Raw genomic sequence first — 21,334 nt, 5'->3', positions numbered from 1 at the left:
AAACCACTGCTCTACAGCATGAACTAAAAGCCATATGGCTGTTAGCTAAGGATGTAGAGCAAACCCAATCTCTCTCTCTCTCTCTAAATGGTCTCAGTACCACTAGATAGGCCAGAACACCACACCCAGGAGGTTTGTGGGTTACATATACAGCCTACGCAACGTTAAGTGCTTTGTGAATGTTTGGATAGCTCGGATTTGTTCTAAAGCAGGTCATCTGCAGTGCTGCTCTTTCAAAAGGAGTCTGAGTCTGCATCTGAATTCTGTGCAATCGTTATTAGGTTCTGATCAACCCCACCACATCTGGATATTAAAGCTTATTGAATGCTTTTGGGCCGAGCTGTGTATTAGTGAGTGTCCATACAACAGATGGACCCTGCTGGGTAAGAGCCTACAGAAGAAAGCAAGGGAGAAGGCGTTAGAGGAAGCTTGTGGAGTTTTTCTTACAGTTTTCCCTTGAGCTATCTCCTCTGGGGTGGACATGGGGTTAGGAGGAGGACAGGATGCTTTGTTTGGTTTCTAAAGGTCACCCACCCCACCTTTAAGACCACCATTTTCTTTCAGCTTGGCTTGTAGATCACATCAAATTGGAATTCAGGTTGTAAGTGAACATCTCATGTCTTGTGCTGGAACTTACTGTGTGCAAGGTTAGTGAGAAATCTCTGCAAGTGTCATGTGATCTCTTACAGTTGCCAACCCTCCCGGTTTTGCCGGGAGTCTCCCAGAATCGGGCTTAATCTTCCGGGAGGCCACTGAAGCCAATCTGGGACATTTTAAACTGATAAAAGTCTGGTGGCACAGCAGGGCTAAGGCAGGCTCCCTACCTGCCCTGGCCCTGCACTGCATCTGAGAGCGGCTAGCATGTCCGGTCCCTAGGAAAGGAGGTCTCCGCGCACTGCCCCTGCCCACAGATGCCACCCCTGCAGCTCCTGTTGGCCGCGGTTCCCGGCTAATGGGAGCTGTGGAATCAGTGCTGGGGGAAGGGGCAGCACATAGAGCCACTTGCCCGCCCCCCCCCCCCCCCCACACACCTAGGGGCCGGACATGCCAGCCACTTCCAGGAGTGGTGTGGAGCCAGGGCAGGCAGGGAGCCTGCCTTAGCCCTGCTGCACTGCCAACTGGGAGCCACCTGAGGTAAGCGCCCCCCTCACCTCCTCACATACCCCAACCCCCTGCCCTGAGCCCCTTCCTGGAGCCAGCACCCCACACCCCCTCACATACCCCAACCCCCTGCCCTGAGCCCCTTCCTGGAGCCAGCACCCCACACCCCCTCATGCACTCCAACCCCCTGCCCCAGGTCAGAACCCCCTCCCATAGCCAAACTCCCTCCCAGAGCCTGCACCCCAACCTCCTGCCCCAGGCTCAGCCCAGAGTCCCCTCCCACACTCCAAACCCCTTGGCCCCAGCCCAGAGCCTGCATCCCAACTCCTTGTCCCATCCCGGTGAAAGTGAGTGAGGGTTGGAGAGAGCAAATGAAGGAGGGAGGGGGGATGGAGTAATCAGGGGCAGGGCCTCATGGAAGGGGTGGGACAAGGATGTTTGTGTGATTACACAGTTGGCAACCCTAGATCTCTTGTATTAATGAATAAAATAGTTTAACATACCTCATGACACCATTCCAAGGGATAAACACAAGAGGGCAGCATTGAGATTGAACTATAAATCTTAATTTGGCATTTCCCATCTTCTAAATGCTTGACTTCTGTCCAGATTGCAATGGTCCCCAAGGGAATGAGTGTTCAGCAACCCAGAAGAGTCAGAGCACAGAGGGGTTAGGCCTAGTCCAGCCTTCCCCCAAAATACCCATGTAGACCGGGTGCAGCGTAAGAGTGTTCCATTGGCCCATAGCTACCAAGGAATATTCCTTTTGACAGGAATGTTCCCTGGTAGGATGATGTGACTGGTTTCCAGCCCTTGTACATGGCACAGATTTGGGGCCTTTGTCACAAAATCAGTCCTGTTAGTTAAAATTTATGCTCATACTCTCTAATTCAGATATTATAACCGTTAGCGATAATGAAGGTTATCAGGGAAAAATCTGTTCCCTGGCTACGGCCCAAAGAAAGCAGACATCTTGATTCAATATGTCCAGGTTGATTAGTATCGTGTAACATTTTACACAGCATTTTTTATTCAGCATACTCTCCAAAATATATACATAAAGCACCACTGAACTAGAGGGCCATGTCCTCTGGGGTGGAGGCCACCTGCCAACGACAGCACAAGATGGGTGGCTGAGTGGGAGGATGGTCTGTGTAATGACACTGAGAAAACCTTCTCTTGCAAAATGCATCATATACTCTCCAATGTCCACACTGAGCTCCAGTTTTTAGGGCCTGGCCAGAATACTTCCCACAGCAAACTGCATGGAGCTCAGTCTATCTACCTTGAAGATGAACAGCTGATCTAATCCTGCCTACGTTTGAACTGGTCGCTAAATATCTCAAAATGTTGTGCTTGGACCACTCTGCCACCTCTTCAGCATGGCTTAGAAGCCCCACTGCTGTTTCTCTTTCATTGTCTTTATATATCAGATTCTCTTTTCACAGCAAATGCTTCTGCCAAACACTCTCCCCTTCAAGCCCCTTCTAGTAATTCTCATTTTACATATATCCTGATAACATCCCTGTCCTGCACACTCTGTGAAAGGCAGCATAGTTAGGCTACTGACAGGAATAGTCTCCCCTGTGCACTGCTACCCCAAGCTGCAGCAGGCACCAACTAACAGACTTTGCACCGTAATAATTTACTTAACCATTAAAATGTAGACAATGCATTGTCCCCCTGTGAGGTAATTCAATAACGTTACACCCATTTTATAGATAGGGAGTCAGAGAAGTTAAGAGACTTGCCCAGGGTCACCCAGGAATTTAGTGGCAGAACCAGGAGTAGAACCCAGGAGCCCTATTCTCCTGCTGCAGGAGACAAGTACCTGCTAGTGTGCCGCATGGGAGAGGTGTGTAATTGAGGGTGGTGGAAGGTAAGGTCCCAGGTCTCCTGAATACCATTCTCCTTGCAAAGTGCTCCCTCCCACCCTTCCTGGCAAGTCATTGAGACATCAGTTTTTGTCACCTCATGACTATCCTGCTCCATGTCAGCCCCACTGACTGAGGCCATAAAGTCAGGGGCGAGAGAGGAGTGGCTCAGCCACTCCTCTGTTCCCATCCTTAGCTTGTTCAATGCTGCTTTGACACAACACATTATGGCAGCTTGCTGGACAGTGTAGTACCAACACCCGCTTTCTCCTCATCGAAGTTTCCTTCCCTTAAAGCTACCTCTAGTAACATACTCCTGCATAAAATAATTTCATTGGTCTGACAGTTGGCCCACATATTTGTTAGGTGGTGAACTCTTTCCCACACACCTCTCCAAGTCATTACATGGGAGTGACTGTAAACTAGATGCTAGCTTTGCATTAAGCAAGAGGGCTATGGGATGGATACTCACACAGGGGAGTCAGATCAGTATTATCTCCATTTGAGAGACAGAAATAAAGATACAGAGATTAAGTGACCTGATTGGATGCACTGTAGTCTGGTAGCAGAGACCTGGACTTAGCTGCTGGGAGCCATAGTTTCTGGTCTTGCCTCTAACACAGATTTCTTGTGAGACTAGGGGCAAATCTCTGAGCTGCTTGGAGGCAGAGCCCTATTGACTTCAATGTGGATCCATTTACATTCAGTAATTTGCAGGATCAGCATCCCAAGTCCCCATGCGAGGAAGCCAGGTACATTTGCAGCTTCTTGAATAAGTGTGACTTCAGTTTTTTTTTAAATAGTTGTTCTTAAACAATTGTATCAATTAAACTGATTGACTTCAGCCTTGGCCCTAACCATTGTTAAATCAGATTTGGTTTCAGCAGAATGAGCTCTCTCTCTCTATAAAGCATTATTTAAAATGGCCTAGTAGACACTGCACAGAACTTTCAATTTTCAAACAAATGCAAAACCAATTTAATTTCTATTAAGGCAAGATGCTTTGCACCTGGAAAGCGCTTCCATCCCACAGCTCCAAAGCCGCCTCATAGACAGGAGTGGGAACAAACCCTCCCACCCCAGCCTGAGACATCACTTGCCAGTGTTGGTAAGAAATAGACAAACTCCATTAGATCATAGGCAACTTAATCAAGTTGTAAGGATGATAACTAGCTTGACTTCCTTGGGAAAAGCCTCAGATAAAGAATGTAGAAATTACCCTCAGAGATTTTTTGCTTACAGGAGGCTTACATAAGGTTACTTATCAAATTGGTAGACAATTATCAAAGCAGAATTCAAGTTACACAGTATGTGTGGCAGAATTTTAAAAAGCCAGTTGCTTAAAGTTAATTTCTTACCACAGCTATTAAGAAAAAGTAAAAACTGTCTTACAATAATTTTATCAGTGAGAGTTTGATCAATTTATACATTTTAGAAATACTAAAATGCTGGGGTTTATTATACCAAAACCTTTAATAAGTCTTAAACAATCAACCCCCTTGCAATTGAATTAAACCCCTCATTATTACCTCTCTGGGAGCATACAGGACCAACTTTCCCTAGAAAGTTTCTGATTTAATTTTGCAGCAGATATAAGCCTTTTCCAAGGGCTCAGAGCCAACCCTCACCCAAGCTTAACTCTTTGCCACCCTGTCCCTGGGCCTGTCAATGATGAGTCCCAGCTGATAGCCATCTGGAAGAAGAAACACTCAAAGTGATTCTCTAGCACCAGAATGAAATCAACATTTAAATTACACCATGCAAATATTATTGCTAAACAAACACACCCAGAGCAGACAAGGGATTGAAATGATTATGGTTATTTGTTGCAATCAAAAAGTAGCCTTTTTAATTAGCTGTTCTGTAGAAGATTAAAGCTATGAGCAAAATTAATTCAGCAATGTGGAAAAGAACTAATGGGTATGTGGAATTACTAAACTCATTTCTATTACCTATTTCCTCAAGATGATAGTAACTCTCTTTCAGTGTGTATAAACTAAACCCAAGCCCTTTTACTTGGTTGCACAACAGATCCTTAGCCTTACCTGTTTTAACTTGCATTTAGAAGGTTTCATAACCACAGCAGCTTGCAAATATATATGCAGTTTGAGTATATTCTGCAGAAGAGAGAATGGAACTCCTATGTGTCATCAACCTATTTATGTATACTAGTATTTTTCATCTTTGGAGCCCTTCGCAAATATTAAGGAGTTAATCCGCACAACATCTCCATGACATAGGGAAGCAAGTGGGTAGTATAATCTCCCATTTATAGATGGGGAAATTGAGGTAGAAAAATTAAGACAAGGCCAGAGAGGGTGTCAGAGCCAGGATTAGAATACTGCAGAGCCTAACTCCACGTTCCATCCTTTGATCATCAGACAACACATCTCCTACACATATGTGCTCATATCTGTTCCTGTATGTGGAGACGAGAGGTTGTCCATAGGAGCTCCACACTCACATGACACATATTGCCAGTTCCTCACCACAGATCTGTTTTCCCCTACACTGAGGCTCTGTTCCTGCAAACTGCCTGGCATGGGGGCACCCTGTGTGCCCGCAGAGCCCCACTAAAATCAATGGAGCAGCTTGTAGGATCAAGGGCCAAGGAGCCTGAGCCTGTGAAACATTGGGTGCCAGAATTCAGGGAGAGACAGACAAGGCAGAGGAGGTCATATATTTTACTGGACCAACTTCTGTTGGTGAGAGAGACAAGCTTTCACCAAGAGAAGTTGGTCCAATAAAAGATATGACCTCCCCTGCCTTGTCTCTCTCATATCCTGGGACCAACATGGCTACAACAACACTATAAACAAAATTAATGGTGCAAATCTCACTCCCTTCAGTGAGAGTTCAAGGCACTGAGCACATGGAGGGATGAGGTCCAAGAGGAATACGCAAATTGGAAACTACAGTAAATGTTTGTTCTGCAAACCAGAAACTGAGAGAAGAGGAACTAATTTAAGTTTACCAAGTGAATGGCCCACCTTGATTATCATACTGTCATAAATATAAAGGGAAGGGTAAACCCCTTTGAAATCCCTCCTGGCCAGGGGAAAGCTCCTCTCACCTGTAAAGGGTTAAGAAGCTAAAGGTAACCTCGCTGGCACCTGACCAAAATGACCAATGAGGAGACAAGATACTTTCAAAAGCTGGGAGGAGGGAGCGAAACAAAGGGTCTGTATCTGTCTATATGCTGGTCTTTACTGGGGATAGACCAGGAATGGAGTCTTAGAACTTTTAGTAAGTAATCTAACTAGGTATGTGTTAGATTATGATTTCTTTAAATGGCTGAGAAAAGAATTGTGCTGAATAGAATAACTATTTCTGTCTATGTATCTTTTTTGTAACTTAAGGTTTTGCCTAAAGGGGTTCTCTATGTTTTGAATCTAATTACCCTGTAAGATATCTACCATCCTGATTTTACAGGGGGGATTTCTTTATTTCTATTTACTTCTATTTTTTATTAAAAGTCTTCTTGTAAAAAAACTGAATGCTTTTTCATTGTTCTCAGATCCAAGGGTTTGGGTCTGTGGTCACCTATGCAAATTGGTGAGGCTTTTTATCCAACATTTCCCAGGAAAGGTGGGGGTGCAAGTGTTGGGAGGATTGTTCATTGTTCTTAAGATCTAAGGGTCTGGGTCTGTAGTCACCTAGGCAAATTGGTGAGGCTTTTTACCAAACCTTGTCCAGGAAGTGGGGTGCAAGGTTTTGGGAAGTATTTTGGGGGGAAGGACGCGTCCAAATAGCTCTTCCCCAGTAACCAGTATTAGTTTGGTGGTGGTAGCGGCCAGTCCAAGGACAACGGGTGTAATATTTTGTACCTTGGGGAAGTTTTGACCTAAGCTGGTAAAGATAAGCTTAGGAGGTTTTTCATGCAGGTCCCCACATCTGTACCCTAGAGTTCAGAGTGGGGGAGGAACCTTGACATGGTGGCATAGTGGTGGGATTAACCTGAAATCATTTTGAGATCCAGTTGAGATTTTTTGAACTAGAAATACAGATGTTAAAAAGAATTTTTTTTTTCCTTTGGAAAGGAAGTCCAGAAAGCAGTTGAAACTGAAAGCAGATTGTTTTTTCTCTGCTTTGTGGCCAAGCAGAGACAAAAGGGGATTATCTTGTGAATTGCAGGTTTTCTTTGCCTGGAGGCAGGGTACTTAACTCCTGCAGGGAAATTCACAGTCTTCCAACCCAGAGGTTTTTTTTTCTTTTCTTCCTAAAAGTAAATAGGGGGTGTGTGTTCTACCCATTTGCTTTTTCTTTGGGCTGGGTAAGCAGGTTTCCAAGTAGTTGGAGGTTTTTTGCTTTAATTTGGGCCCAGAGCAGAGACAAGGGAATAGCCTACAGAAAAAGACAGTCACTATCAGAGAATAGGTATTCTATTCCAGCACAGCAAAATTTTACAGCCACGTTTTGTTTGTTTATTTCTAAACCTCGGGTGTAAAGTTAGTTAAAAACAGAGAGGTTAGAATGACCAAATCCTCAGCTCGACTACAGCTGGAATTAGCCAAATTTCAGGCTGAGGAAAAACAAAGGGAACATGAAAGATAGATAGAACTCATGCGGCTGGAGAACGAGGTACAGGAGGCTGCCCACAAGAGGGAAATGGAGGCAAGGAAGCATGTGGAGGAGATGGAGAGGATAAAGGCCCAGCAGAATATACCAACAAACCCTAGCAATCCTTCTCCAGGTACCACTTCCCATCCCAGAAAGTTCCTCACCTACAAGGCAGGTGATAATACTGAGGCCTTCTTAGAAAACTTTGAAAGGGCCTGCCTTGGGTACAACATCTCTACTGACCAATACATGGTAGAGCTGAGGCCGCAGCTCAGTGGACCCTTAGCTGAGGTGGCAGCTGAAATGCCTAAAGAACACATGAACAAGTATGAACTGTTTAAATCCAAGGCGAGAGTCAGAATGGGGATAACACCCGAGCGGTCTCGTCGGAGGTTCCGAGCCCTAAGGTGGAAACCAGACATGTCATTTACCCGACATGCCTACCACATTGTGAAACATTGGGATGCCTGGATATCAGGAGCAAGTGTTGAATCTCCAGTAAATTTGCCCTTCCTAATGCAAATGGAACAATTCTTAGAGGGTGTTCCTGAGGAAATAGAAAGATACATCCTAGATGGGAAACCCAAAACTGTAATCGAGGCAGGAGAGATTGGAGCCAGATGGGTGGAGGTGGCAGAGAAGAAGAAAACTGGTCGCAGTTGGAGCGGAGACCAGAAGGGACCACCCCAGACCACACCCTATTACCGGGGGCCGCCCAAAGCCCCACCTACCTCCCAAAGAACCCTCCAGACCCCTTATCGTCCCACCACCCCGTTCTCCAGCAACCCTCCTTGCCCCAGTGACCCGTCAGCTGGACGATGTTTTAAATGTAATGAGCTGGGGCATGTAAAGGCCAACTGCCCCAAGAACCCCAACAGATTACAGTTCATTGCACTGGAATCACACCAGAGGTCCACAGGCCCAGATACCTCCCAGATACCCTTGGAGCGGAGGGAAACTGAGTGTGGGCGGGAAGAAGGTCACCGCGTGGAGGGACACCGGAGCACAAGTGTCAGCTATCCATGCTTCCTTAGTGGACCCCAATTTAATCAACCCAGAGATCCAAGTGACGATTCAACCCTTCAAGTCCAACTCTTTCGATTTGCCTACAGCCAAGTTGCCTGTCCAGTATAAGGGCTGGTCAGGAATGTGGACTTTTGCAGTCTATGATGATTATCCCATCCCCATGCTGTTGGGGGAAGACTTGGCCAATCACGTGAAGCAGGCCAAGAGGGTGGGAACGGTCACCCGCAGCCAGGCTAAACAAGCCGTGAGGCCTAGCTCTGTTCTGGAAACTTCTATCAGGACCTGGTCAGAGGTGATGGACCCGGACCCCAGGCCAATGTCTGCAACAGCAGTAGTGGATCCAGTCCCAGAACCGGAACCAGCCGAACAACCAACACCAGACCCCGTGTCAGCACTGAATCCAGGACTTGCAACCTCAACACCAGAGGACCCCACTGAACCTGAACTGGCAGCAGCCGATAACCCTACACAAGAGGCTCAGCCGGAGCCTGAATCCCAACATAGTGCACCAGCGGAGAGTGGTTCACAGTCAACAGAAACAGCTCCATCCCCTATATCGCTTCCAGAGGGACCAAGCCTAGGTCCCCAATCCAATGAGGGACTGATGTCTCCAGCATCAAGGGAACAGTTCCAGACCAAACGGGAAGCAGATGAAAGCCTCCAGAGAGCTTGGACGGCGGCACGGAGCAACCCACCGCCTCTCAGCTCTTCTAATCGATCCAGGTTTGTTGTAGAAAGAGGACTTTTATACAAGGAAACTCTTTCTGGTGGACACCAGGAAGACTGGCATCCTCAGAGACAGTTGGTAGTTCCAACTAAATACCGGGCCAAGCTCTTGAGCTTAGCCCATGATCACCCTAGTGGCCATGCTGGGGTGAACAGGACCAAAGACCGTTTGGGGGGGGGTCATTCCACTGGGAGGGAATGGGCAAGGATGTTTCTACCTATGTCCAGTCTTGTGAGGTGTGCCAAAGAATGGGAAAACCCCAAGACCAGGTCAAAGCCCCTCTACAGCCACTCCCCATCATTGAAGTTCCATTTCAGTGAGTAGCTGTGGATATTCTGGGTCCTTTTCCGAAAAAGACAGCCAGAGGAAAGCAGTACATACTGACTTTCATGGATTTTGCCACCCGATGGCCAGAAGCAGTAGCTCTAAGCAACACCAGGGCTAAGTGTGTGCCAGGTACTAGCAGACATTTTTGCCAGGGTAGGTTGGCCCTCCGACATCCTCACAGATGCAGGGACTAATTTCCTGGCAGGAACTATGAAAAACCTTTGGGAAGCTCATGGGGTAAATCACCTGGTTGCCACTCCTTACCACCATCAAACAAATGGCATGGTGGAGAAGTTTAATGGAACTTTGGGGCCATGATACGTAAATTCGTAAATGAGCACTCCAATGATTGGGACCTAGTGTTGCAGCAGTTGCTCTTTGCCTACAGAGCTGTACCACATCCCAGTTTAGGGTTTTCCCCATTTGAACTTGTATATGGCCGTGAGGTTAAGGGGCCATTGCAGTTGGTGAAGCAGCAATGGGAGGGAGTTACACCTTCTCCAGGAACTAACATTCTGGACTTTGTAACCAACCTACAAAACACCCTCCGAATCTCTTTAGCCCTTGCTAGAGAAAACTTACAGGATGCTCAAAAAGAGCAAAAAGCCTGGTATGATAAACATGCCAGAGAGCGTTCCTTCAAAGTAGGGGACCAGGTCATGGTCTTAAAGGCGCTCCAGGCCCATAAAATGGAAGCATCATGGGAAGGGCCATTCACGGTCCAGGAGCGCCTGGGAGCTGTTAATTATCTCATAGCATTCCCCACCTCCAACCGGAAGCCTAAGGTGTACCATATTAATTCTCTAAAGCCCTTTTATTCCAGAGAATTAAAGGTTTGTCAGTTTACAGCCCAGGGAGGAGACGACGCTGAGTGGCCCAAAGGTGTCTACTATGAAGGGAAATGTGCTGGTGGTGTGGAAGAGGTGAACCTCTCCATGACCCTTGGGCGTATGCAGCGACAGCAGATCCAGGAGCTGTGCACTAGCTACGCGCCAACGTTCTCAGCCACCCCAGGACTGACTGAACGGGCATACCACTCCATTGACACAGGTAATGCTCACCCAATTAGGGTTCAACCTTACCGGGTGTCTCCTCAAGCTAAAACTGCTATAGAACGGGAGATCCAGGATATGTTACAGATGGGTGTAATCCGCCCCTCTGAAAGTGCATGGGCATCTCCAGTGGTTCTAGTTCCCAAACCAGATGGGGAAACACGTTTTTGCGTGGACTACCGTAAGCTAAATGCTGTAACTCGCCCAGACAACTATCCAATGCCACGCACAGATGAACTATTAGAGAAACTGGGACGGGCCCAGTTCATCTCTACCTTGGACTTAACCAAGGGGTACTGGCAGGTACCGCTAGATGAATCTGCCAAGGAAAGGTCAGCCTTCATCACACATCTCGGGCTGTATGAATTTAATGTACTCCCTTTCGGGCTGCGAAATGCACCCGCCACTTTCCAAAGACTTGTAGATGGTCTCCTAGCGGGATTAGGAGAATATGCAGTCGCCTACCTTGACGACGTGGCCACATTTTCGGATTCCTGGGCAGACCACCTGGAACATCTACAAAAAGTCCTTGAGCGCATAAGGGAGGCAGGACTAACTGTTAAGGCTAAGAAGTGTCAAATAGGCCTAAACAGAGTGACTTACCTTGGACACCAGGTGGGTCAAGGAACTATCAGCCCCCTACAGGCCAAAGTGGATGCTATCCAAAAGTGGCCTGTCCCAAAGTCAAAGAAACAGGTTCAATCCTTCTTAGGCGTGGCCGGTTATTACAGACGATTTGTACCGCACTACAGCCAAATCGCTGCCCCACTGACAGACCTAACCAAAAAGAAACAGCCAAATGCTGTTCAGTGGACCGGAAAGTGTCAGAAGGCCTTTAACAAGCTTAAAGCGACACTCATGTCTGACCCTGTACTAAGAGCCCCAGACTTTGACAAACCGTTCCTAGTAACCACAGATGCGTCCGAGCGTGGTGTGGGAGCAGTTTTAATGCAGAAAGGACCTGATCAAGAATTCCACCCTGTAGTGTTTCTCAGCAAAAAACTGTCTGAGAGGGAAAGCAACTGGTCAGTCACTGAAAGAATGTTACACCATTGTCTACGCTCTGGAAAAGCTACGCCCATATGTTTGGGGACGGCGTTTCCACCTGCAAACCGACCATGCTGCACTGAAGTGGCTTCACACCGTCAAGGAACTAACAAAAAACTTCTTCGGTGGAGTTTAGCTCTCCAAGATTTTGATTTCGACATCCAACACATCTCAGGAGCTTTTAACAAAGTGGCTGATGCACTCTCCCGTGAAAGTTTCCCAGAATCAACTGGTTAAAATTGTCCTTGAGATGTGGAAAATATTGTTAGTCTTTATGTACTTGGTAGTATATTTAGAGATGCATGTGTCTTATTAACTCTGTTTTCCTAGAGCTCCAGGAAGAAATCCCAGCCAGTGTTTCACCCTAGCTGAGATTTGGGGGGCGTGTCATAAATATAAAGGGAAGGGTAAACCCCTTTGAAATCCCTCCTGGCCAGGGGAAAGCTCCTCTCACCTGTAAAGGGTTAAGAAGCTAAAGGTAACCTCGCTGGCACCTGACCAAAATGACCAATGAGGAGACAAGATACTTTCAAAAGCTGGGAGGAGGGAGAGAAACAAAGGGTCTGTGTCTGTCTATATGCTGGTCTTTACCAGGGATAGACCAGGAATGGAGTCTTAGAACTTTTAGTAAGTAATCTAGCTAGGTATGTGTTAGATTATGATTTCTTTAAATGGCTGAGAAAAGAATTGTGCTGAATAGAATAACTATTTCTGTCTATGTATCTTTTTTGTAACTTAAGGTTTTGCCTAGAGGGGTTCTCTATGTTTTGAATCTAATTACCCTGTAAGATATCTACCATCCTGATTTTACAGGGGGGATTTCTTTATTTCTATTTACTTCTATTTTTTATTAAAAGTCTTCTTGTAAAAAAACTGAATGCTTTTTCATTGTTCTCAGATCCAAGGGTTTGGGTCTGTGGTCACCTATGCAAATTGGTGAGGCTTTTTATCCAACATTTCCCAGGAAAGGGGGGGTGCAAGTGTTGGGAGGATTGTTCATTGTTCTTAAGATCTAAGGGTCTGGGTCTGTAGTCACCTAGGCAAATTGGTGAGGCTTTTTACCAAACCTTGTCCAGGAAGTGGGGTGCAAGGTTTTGGGAAGTATTTTGGGGGGAAGGATGCGTCCAAACAGCTCTTCCCCTGTAACCAGTATTAGTTTGGTGGTGGTAGCGGCCAGTCCAAGGACAACGGGTGTAATATTTTGTACCTTGGGGAAGTTTTGACCTAAGCTGGTAAAGATAAGCTTAGGAGGTTTTTCATGCAGGTCCCCACATCTGTACCCTAGAGTTCAGAGTGGGGGAGGAACCTTGACACATACACATTGTAAGGAGAGTGATCACTTTAGATAAGCTATTACCAGCAGGAGAATGGGGTGGGGGGAAGTATTTTTTCATGCTTTGTGTGTATAAAAAGATCTTCTACACTTTCCACAGTAGGCATCCGATGAAGTGAGCTGTAGCTCACGAAAGCTTTTGCTCAAATAAATTGGTTAGTCGCTAAGGTGCCACAAGTACTCCTTTTCTTTTTGCGAATATAGACTAACATGGCTGTTACTCTGAAACCTGCTGCAACAATGTAATGCTCAATCATGGGGCAAGGGTCACAGCATTCTTTAACCCTATTAAATGTGAATCTAGATCTGGTGAATACTCCAGTACAACAGAGGAATGTAACAGATAAGAATGACTCCAGTATTTCAACTCCAATAGTCCGAAAATAAAAATGAAATTTAGATTTCTAAATACTTGTACAAGTAAACACAGTTGATTTACCCCACAAAAATCATTTTAGGACAGGGAATATAATACACTCAGTTAACTGTGTTTTGGTTAAATTAGAACAAATCAAATAGCGAGACTGTTACTGCCATTGCATGAGGACTTTGAAGATACAAACAACTGTACAGATCAAGTTTAACCTGAGCCTTGGGAATTTTTACACTTAATACCTAGCACTTATATGGTACTTTCCAACTTCAAAGTATTTTGACCATTCACCAATCTTATCTTCAAATAGTCCTCAGTCAATGGGGAGAAGGAGGCTAGATCATAAGAAAACATTAAATGGCTTTCTAAAATAAGTAGTATTGTGACCTGGCTTATAACATTCTCATCATCAAATAAAATTGTTCAGGAGCATGAAATCACACAAATCTGAGCAAGTTGTGATCAATAAAATGAGTTTTCAGAGGTGGATACAATTGATCTCCACAACACTGATGAGATGGTTGCTCAGTCAGGCAATTTCACTGGTAATAAGGTTAGCAGAGAATTTGATATGACATTATTTTGTGTACCTATCACCCTTTTCATTGGCTTTATACTGTGCAATTAGAGAGAGTAAAAGTGAGACCTGTAATCAGAGTTAAAATAAGGTGTGGATTGCACTGGATTTCCCAATATACATAGCCAAGACACAGCCTCTAGGGCAGAGGTGGGCAAACTACGGCCCGTGGGCCACATCTGGCCTGCGGGACCATCCTGCCTGGCCCGAGCTCCTGGCTCGGGAGGCTGTCCCCTCTCCCCCACAGCCATGCTGTCATGCGGCAAAATGCTCTGGGCTGCGGGGGTGCAGAGCCCGTCCTGACCCGGTGCTCTGTGCTGCGCGGCACGGCTGCCTGTCCTGGTGCAGCTGCGCAGCCAGCCACCAGTGCTCCAGGCAGTGCGGTAAGGGGGCAGGGAGCGGGGAGGTCGGATAGAGGGCAGGGGAGTTCGGGGGGTGGTCAGGGGCATGTGTAGGGGTCAGGGCGGTCAGAGGGAGGGGAATGGGGGTTGAATGGGGGCAGGGGTTCCGGGGGGGGCAGTCAGGAAGGAGAGGGGAGGTTGAATGGACTGGTGGGGGGCAGTTAGGGGAAGGGGACAGTTAGGGGCAAGGGATCCGGGTCAGTCAGGGAGAAGGGGTGGTTGGATGGGGCAGGGGTCCCGGGGGGCAGTCAGGAAGGAGGAGGGGTTGGATGGGGCAGCGGGGGGCAGTTAGGGGCAGGGAGTCCGGGGGCAGTCAGGGGACCAAGAGCATTGGGGGTGGATGGGGCAGAGGTCCCTGGGGGGGCCATCAGGGAACAGGGGAGGTTGGATGGGGCAAGAGTCCCGGGGGGGCCATCGGGGGCGAGAAGTGGGGGCATCGGATAGGGGGCAGGAGCCGGGCAATGCCTGGCTGTTTGGGGAGGCACAGCCTCCCCTAACTGGTCCTCCATACAATTTCAGAAACCCGATGCAGCCATCAGGCCAAAAAGTTTCCTGCCCCTGCTCTGGGGGGTTCTGTTTTCATGCTAACGTTCTATCATAATGCTCTGGAATATAACCCTCACTGAAAAATAGGAGTTAGAGACCAGAATAGACAAATGCATTTTTCCTCACTTCAAACCCACGTAAGCATGGTTTGAAAGTTCATCTGGAAAATTATGGCATCTGCATTGCACAGAGGAGACATAACCAATGAAAAATATGGAATGGAAAATGGAGCAGACACAGAGTGAAAAACAAATTTAAGTGACTGAAGAATAGAGCAGAGAGTGACAATTAATAAAAACAATAAGTACATTGGGTCACATACTGGTCACTGGTCTGGTGGCACATTGAAGCTGTAGGAGAGCCACAAGAAGCTGGGCAAATACAGTACATTGGACACCAGCATAGGTGCAGCAAAAGGCCAGTGTAAGTGGTCCCTGGGGCTGCTCTAACTTACACTAGTGTCCACAGTGTCTCCTGGTCTTGAAAGAAGACTCTTAGTAGCACAAATGTGGTTTAAAGTAACTTTTGCCCCACCCTACCTCCCCCTGAGACGCGACTTCTGTACTGAATCTCTCAGAAAGCATGGCACAGAAGCTGCCCTACTCTGTATATTACATCCAAAAAACTATGTTAAAGAATTGCTTGCAAAGCACTTGAAAGATAGAAAATGCCAGAATTAAGTTTCTTATGCAACAATAATTTGGCCCACTTTTACCTATGCATTAAGATAGTCTTTGATTACATAGTCACATATTTTTTCCACAGGTGCCCTGCCTCATTTAGGGCACAGCACAGGCCTGTGCTGGGGATGAATAATGGTTGTGTAGCGAAGGAAAGTGTTGTGTGTAGGACCCATGCCTCATTTGCAGAAATTGGAAGGTGTGTAGTGGATCAGACAAGGAATTGCAGGAAGAGAAAGGAAGGTCTCATGGTTTTGCAGTTGAATGCTGCCCTTGTGAATCTGATTCTACCTCTGCCTGTATCAGAGTTCTTATATGATTCTGGGTAGGTCACATAAACCAGGTTTTTCCACAGATGGCCACTAAAATTCTGTGTTCCTCATTTTCTGGGTGTCCAACTTGATATTTTGGCTTTTGATTTGCAGAAGTACTGGGCACTGACAGCTGCAACTGAAGGCAAGGGGAGCTGTGCTTTGAGTGTATAAAGTGTTAGATAATGCTAAGTACTCTGAAAAATCAGGTCCTAAGTGTCTCCAATTGGCCACCCCAAAATTAGGGGGTATTTTTTACCTTAATCAGTGTACCATGGTTCACCATCTGTAAAACAGGGATATTCCCTACTCATTTTACAGAGGTGTTGTGAAAATAAGTTAGTGTTTGTGAAGAACTCAGATACCAAAGGAAAAAAGTCCATGAAGACATTAATAATCCTCTCTGCAGAATAATCTATCTATCTATCTATCCTATCTGCAGAATAATCCTATCAGCAGTAAATAAAGCTTGGGGCTACATATTAAACAATGAGGAGAAAACATAATATTGAAAACCTGCTCACCATCCAGCCTGTGCACTGAATTGCACAAGTCTGGTGCAAAAATAGTATGTGATCATGTAATTAAAGACTATATCATAATGGATATGTGCTGTGGATTTAAAGACCGCAATCCTGATGATGCTCTATATCAAGGACGATGATGCTCTGCATCAATATGAAAAAACAAAATCATCATCACATGGAACAAATTTTTACTGTTTTTTAACTTAGGAAATTACATAGTAAGCTAAATTAGATGAACATTAAGGTTGCAAAGTCAAGCACTCAAATGTAAGGAAATGCCAAAATTAAAGTTGCCCGTGCAACCTTAATTAGATTCTTTGTCCACATGTATTATGACAGTCTTCAATTATATCCTCACACACTATTTTTCCCACTGGACCCTTGCTTTATTGACTTATTTTTTTTTATGTAGCATAACAAAAAGGCCACCCATCCATAGACTTTGACCACCCTGCCAGTTGTTTAAAATTACAGAACCAAAAATGCAATTCAGGCAGCTCGCCCCTTGTAAGAAGTAGCAGCTTGGAATTAAATACAAAATTCAAATCATACATCAGCTTATACCTCAAGCCTCCTGGCTCTCTTTGAAAGGCAGGTGAAATAAATGAGTCCTGCAGCATAACATGATGCATCCGATGAAGTGAGCTGTAGCTCACGAAAGCTTATGCTCAAATAAATTGGTTAGTCTCTAAGGTGCCACAAGTACTCCTTTTCTTTTTGCAGCATAACTTGAAAGTCAACAAATCCAGGCTATTTTGCACAAGAGGCAGCCACAGTACTTGTTAAGGGGACACTTGATAAAACTAAAAGAGCTGCTAGGGTAATTTAGAGCACACACAAAGAAGTACTGTCCTACTTTATGCAGAATATTGTAAATGAATTGCATTCACTACTGATGATGATAGGATGCCTTACCTGGATGGTTTTTTGGTTGGTTTTTTTGAAGGACAGGCTAATTGAGGGACAGATATTTACTCCACAAGTAGTCCTAATTACCTTAATGGTACCAACTCCTGAATTAGGGTGTGGATTATGGAGTAGTATAAAATCTGTTTTTTTAATGCCATGAAATGTAACATTTGATTACCTTTGTTTAGGTAAAGTGGTTCATGTGAACCATAGCACTGTACCATTAGTCAGGTATGTTGTGGGTCATGTATCCATGTTTATGTCCATGGGGGAATAAAGACCTTACTCCACTATGCTCAAGTCTTAGTAAAAACAGGTTAAAGATTAAACTCAAATCAAATTTGTTTACAATCAGATTAAAGAAAGAACCCAAAGATAATCGTGAATTACAAAAATCCCACATACTGAATGATGTGTTGCTGGTTGCTTACTTGTTAACATTTTTTGATTAGGTACAGAATTAAAGAAATTCTCTCACTGCTTTTGTTCAGGTCAATTGAGTTAAGTAGTTATATACTTATTTTACCCTAAGCTCAAGTGGGGACTACAGTGTAGTGAGAGATTTTTGCCTTGAAAGTTTTGAATAAAGGCTTGCAGAAAAACCTTGAAAGGGGGTTTAAATTTGTAAATTTTTTCTCAATTGGACATAAAAAGAGTGATGACAGTATCAGGACACTTTAGTGTGCATAAAATAGTAATTAGTTTTAAAATTAAGGCTTAAAATAAATAAAAATTAATAGTTTAAATTTATAAAATCCAATATAGAGGACCAAAATGGCAGATACAGGGAAAGATCACCTAGAACTTTTTAGGAACTCCTAGAACCCAAGATGGTGCCAGGGAGAAGTAGTCACATGTAGGTACACATGAGTTAGAAAGCAGGTAGCTGATTGGCTAAGAGAATGTCACCCTACTGAAAGAGCAACCAATCAGAGACTGAGAAAATATCATGCCACTGAAAGGCAACCAATCAGAGCTGAGCAGGGTAGACTGGAAAGTGTATATAAGGGCAACAGCCACTAGACTGAATTCCTAATGGTTTGAGACCTTCAAGAAGAACAGAAGCTGCAAGACTCCTCCCCGAGAAGAGGGTTCTTAGGCAGCTTTGGGTAGACTCTTGTGAGGCTTTGAAGGGGTTGCTTTGGGGTTCTGAAGAACCACCACTTACAAGGGGCATCAAGACGTAGCAAGCAAAACAAGCTGGATTTTGGGTGGAGTCTTGTGAGAGTTTGGGGTTCCAGAAAGAGACTGCCTGCTAGAAGCCTCAAGAAGCAGCAGTTGCAGCAGCAAAAGAACCCTGAGGTTGCCTTGGCAATGGTTGCTATAGCAACCAAACCAACAGCCTCTGCCAGCAGCAGTTCTGTAGCTGTTGCTCCCTCAGCTGCCTGCCATAATCAGCGCTGGTGTCGTGTACCATCGGGGAGGAACAGCAGTGAGACCGAGCAAAAGGACCTTGAGGGCTCAAGAGCTACAGAGGGAATAATAGAAGTAAGTGTAAATCCCCATCTATTATTAAGGCATGTATGGGTGCATCTGTCAACAAAGCTGGATGCCTGTGTCTGAGTGAGCTTTCCCCTACCCATCCTGTGACAAGACTGAGCGGGGACATACCTTTTCAAGTACGTAAAAGGTTGTGACAAGGAGGAGGGACAAAAATTGTTCTCCTTAACCTGAGAACAGCACAAGAAGCAATGGGCTTAAATTGCAGCACAGATGGTTTAGGTTGGACATTAGGAAAAACTTCCTGTCAGGGTGGTGAAGCACTGGAATAAATTGCCTAGGGAGGCTGTGAAATCTCCATCAGTAGAGATTTTTAAGAGCAGGTTTGACAAACACCTGTCAGGGATGGTCTAGATCAGGAGCGGCCAACCTGAGCCTGAGAAGGAGCCAGAATTTACCAGTGTACATTGCCAAAGAGCCACAGTAATACGTCAGCAACTTCCACACCCCGCTCCCAGCGCCTCCCACCCACCAGCAGCCCTGCTGATCAGCTGTTTTGTGGCGTGCAGGAGGCTCTGGTGGGGAGGGGGAGGGGCGAGGGTATGGCAGACTCAGGGGAAGGGGTGGAGTGGGGGCAGAGCCTGTGACAGAACCAGGGATTGAGCAGTGAGCACCCCCCGGCACATTGGAAAGTTAGTACCTGTAGCCCCAGCCCCAGAGTCGGTGCCTGTACAAGGAGCCGTGTATTAACTTCTGAAGAGCCACACGTGGCTCTGGAGCCACAGGTTGGCCACCCCTGATCTAGATAATACTTAGTCCATCCATGAGTGCAGGGGACTGGACTAAGTGACCTCTTGAGGTCCCTTCCAGTCCTATGATTTTATGATCAGCCCTCACAGAATGTTAATGTACATATTAATGTAGACAGTTGTTAGGTATTAAATTGTTAGTGTTAAATGTGACTGTCTTAAGTGAATGATTACATTGCTATACATTATATAGTCTGTGTCTTTGTGTGCTGCACTGTGTATTTGAATGTAATTCTATTATGTTTTATGTTTGATGCATTCTTTCTTTAGTAAATTTCCTGTAACTTACGTTTTTTTTAAATATTTGTTTTCAAAGAATTTCTACTTGTGTAACAATCCTTGAGCAGAAAGTGGTATCTGTGTCCTTTCAAGGATCAAGACTAGCTTGCTCTGGGGAGCCCTCTCCAGGTCAGAGACAAACCCCCTGGGAAAACCCTAGCAATTCCTTTAGGGCCACAACCTTGCTTTCCCTTTGTCAGATACATTTGTAGGTAATTTAATTGGCTTCTAAACTCCGAAGGTAACACCCCTGTTTAGCTCAGGGACCAGGGCCTAGGAGTCTTGAGTCCTATTCTCATTCCCAGTTCTTCCCTCGCTGCCTCTCAGTAACTTACCTAGGCTCCCCTAAATGTGCACGTCACACTTTGCCTAACTGTAAATTGGGTATGAGACTTGCTTCACTACAGGCTGAGGTTTAAGTTTATAAAGTGCTTCAGTATCCTCAGGTGAAAAGCTCTCTGTAAGAGGGAATCAATTTTGTTGGTTATTGTGGGGCTGAGGGATTCATGGCATTTCAGTCTCTCATCAACTTGCAACCCAGTTTGCTGAAGGGTGATGACAATGGCCAATTTTTAAAAAGCCACCATTCTTTTCATACCAATGTTTAAAAAGAACCAATGTTCTAATGCATGAATATTAAGTATTGTAAAATTTAAGTTTCATTATTAAACCTATGCAATGGTAAAATAGAAACTAATTTGTCCCTCACGCTGCTGTTGGACAGTTAACTCAATGGACACTCCCACTGTTAAGTTCTGCACTGATCTTTGTAATAAGAGTTAACTAACTTTTCCAACACACACAATCTTCCCTCTTGACTTCCTAGATTGCTAAAAGGAACAAAATTACTAGATTTTTATTTACTACTATGAAGGGAAGGCTGTGCTTGCTGTTTTAATATAGCCACTTTTTTTCCACAGATTCGAAGGCCAGAATGGACAATTTTGATCTAGTCTGTCCTCCTGAACAAAACAGGCCCCAGAACTTCCTTAATATAATTCCTAGAGCATATCTTTTAGTAGAACATCTCATCTTGATTTAAAAATGGTCAGTGATGGAGAATCGACCACAACCGTTGGTAAATTGTTCCAATGGTTAATTACTAATTGTAAAAAAAGTATGCCTAATCTTTCATTTGAGGAGAATCTGGAAAAGAAAATTACACAGGTGCCAAGTATTCAGCATTACTGCTGACTTGATGACTAATTTAAAATGTTTAATGTAGCTGTTTTAGTTTGTCTATTAACGTTACTACATTTTATTTTAATGCCTCAGGCAAAACAGTGATTTTGTGACAGCCTCAAAGCTGGTAGGACACCTGAAGCCCCTTTGATTTATCCAGATACGGATAGTAGGAAAAAATAATTTTGTATACCATCAGGAAGGGACAGAAGAATGCCACTTTGCTCATATGATAGGCATGAACTGCTCAGCT

Source organism: Lepidochelys kempii, chromosome 4 (genome assembly GCF_965140285.1).
Source record: "Lepidochelys kempii isolate rLepKem1 chromosome 4, rLepKem1.hap1, whole genome shotgun sequence".
NCBI classification, from domain to species: Eukaryota; Metazoa; Chordata; order Testudines; family Cheloniidae; genus Lepidochelys; species Lepidochelys kempii.
This window is presented reverse-complemented; position numbering follows the sequence as displayed.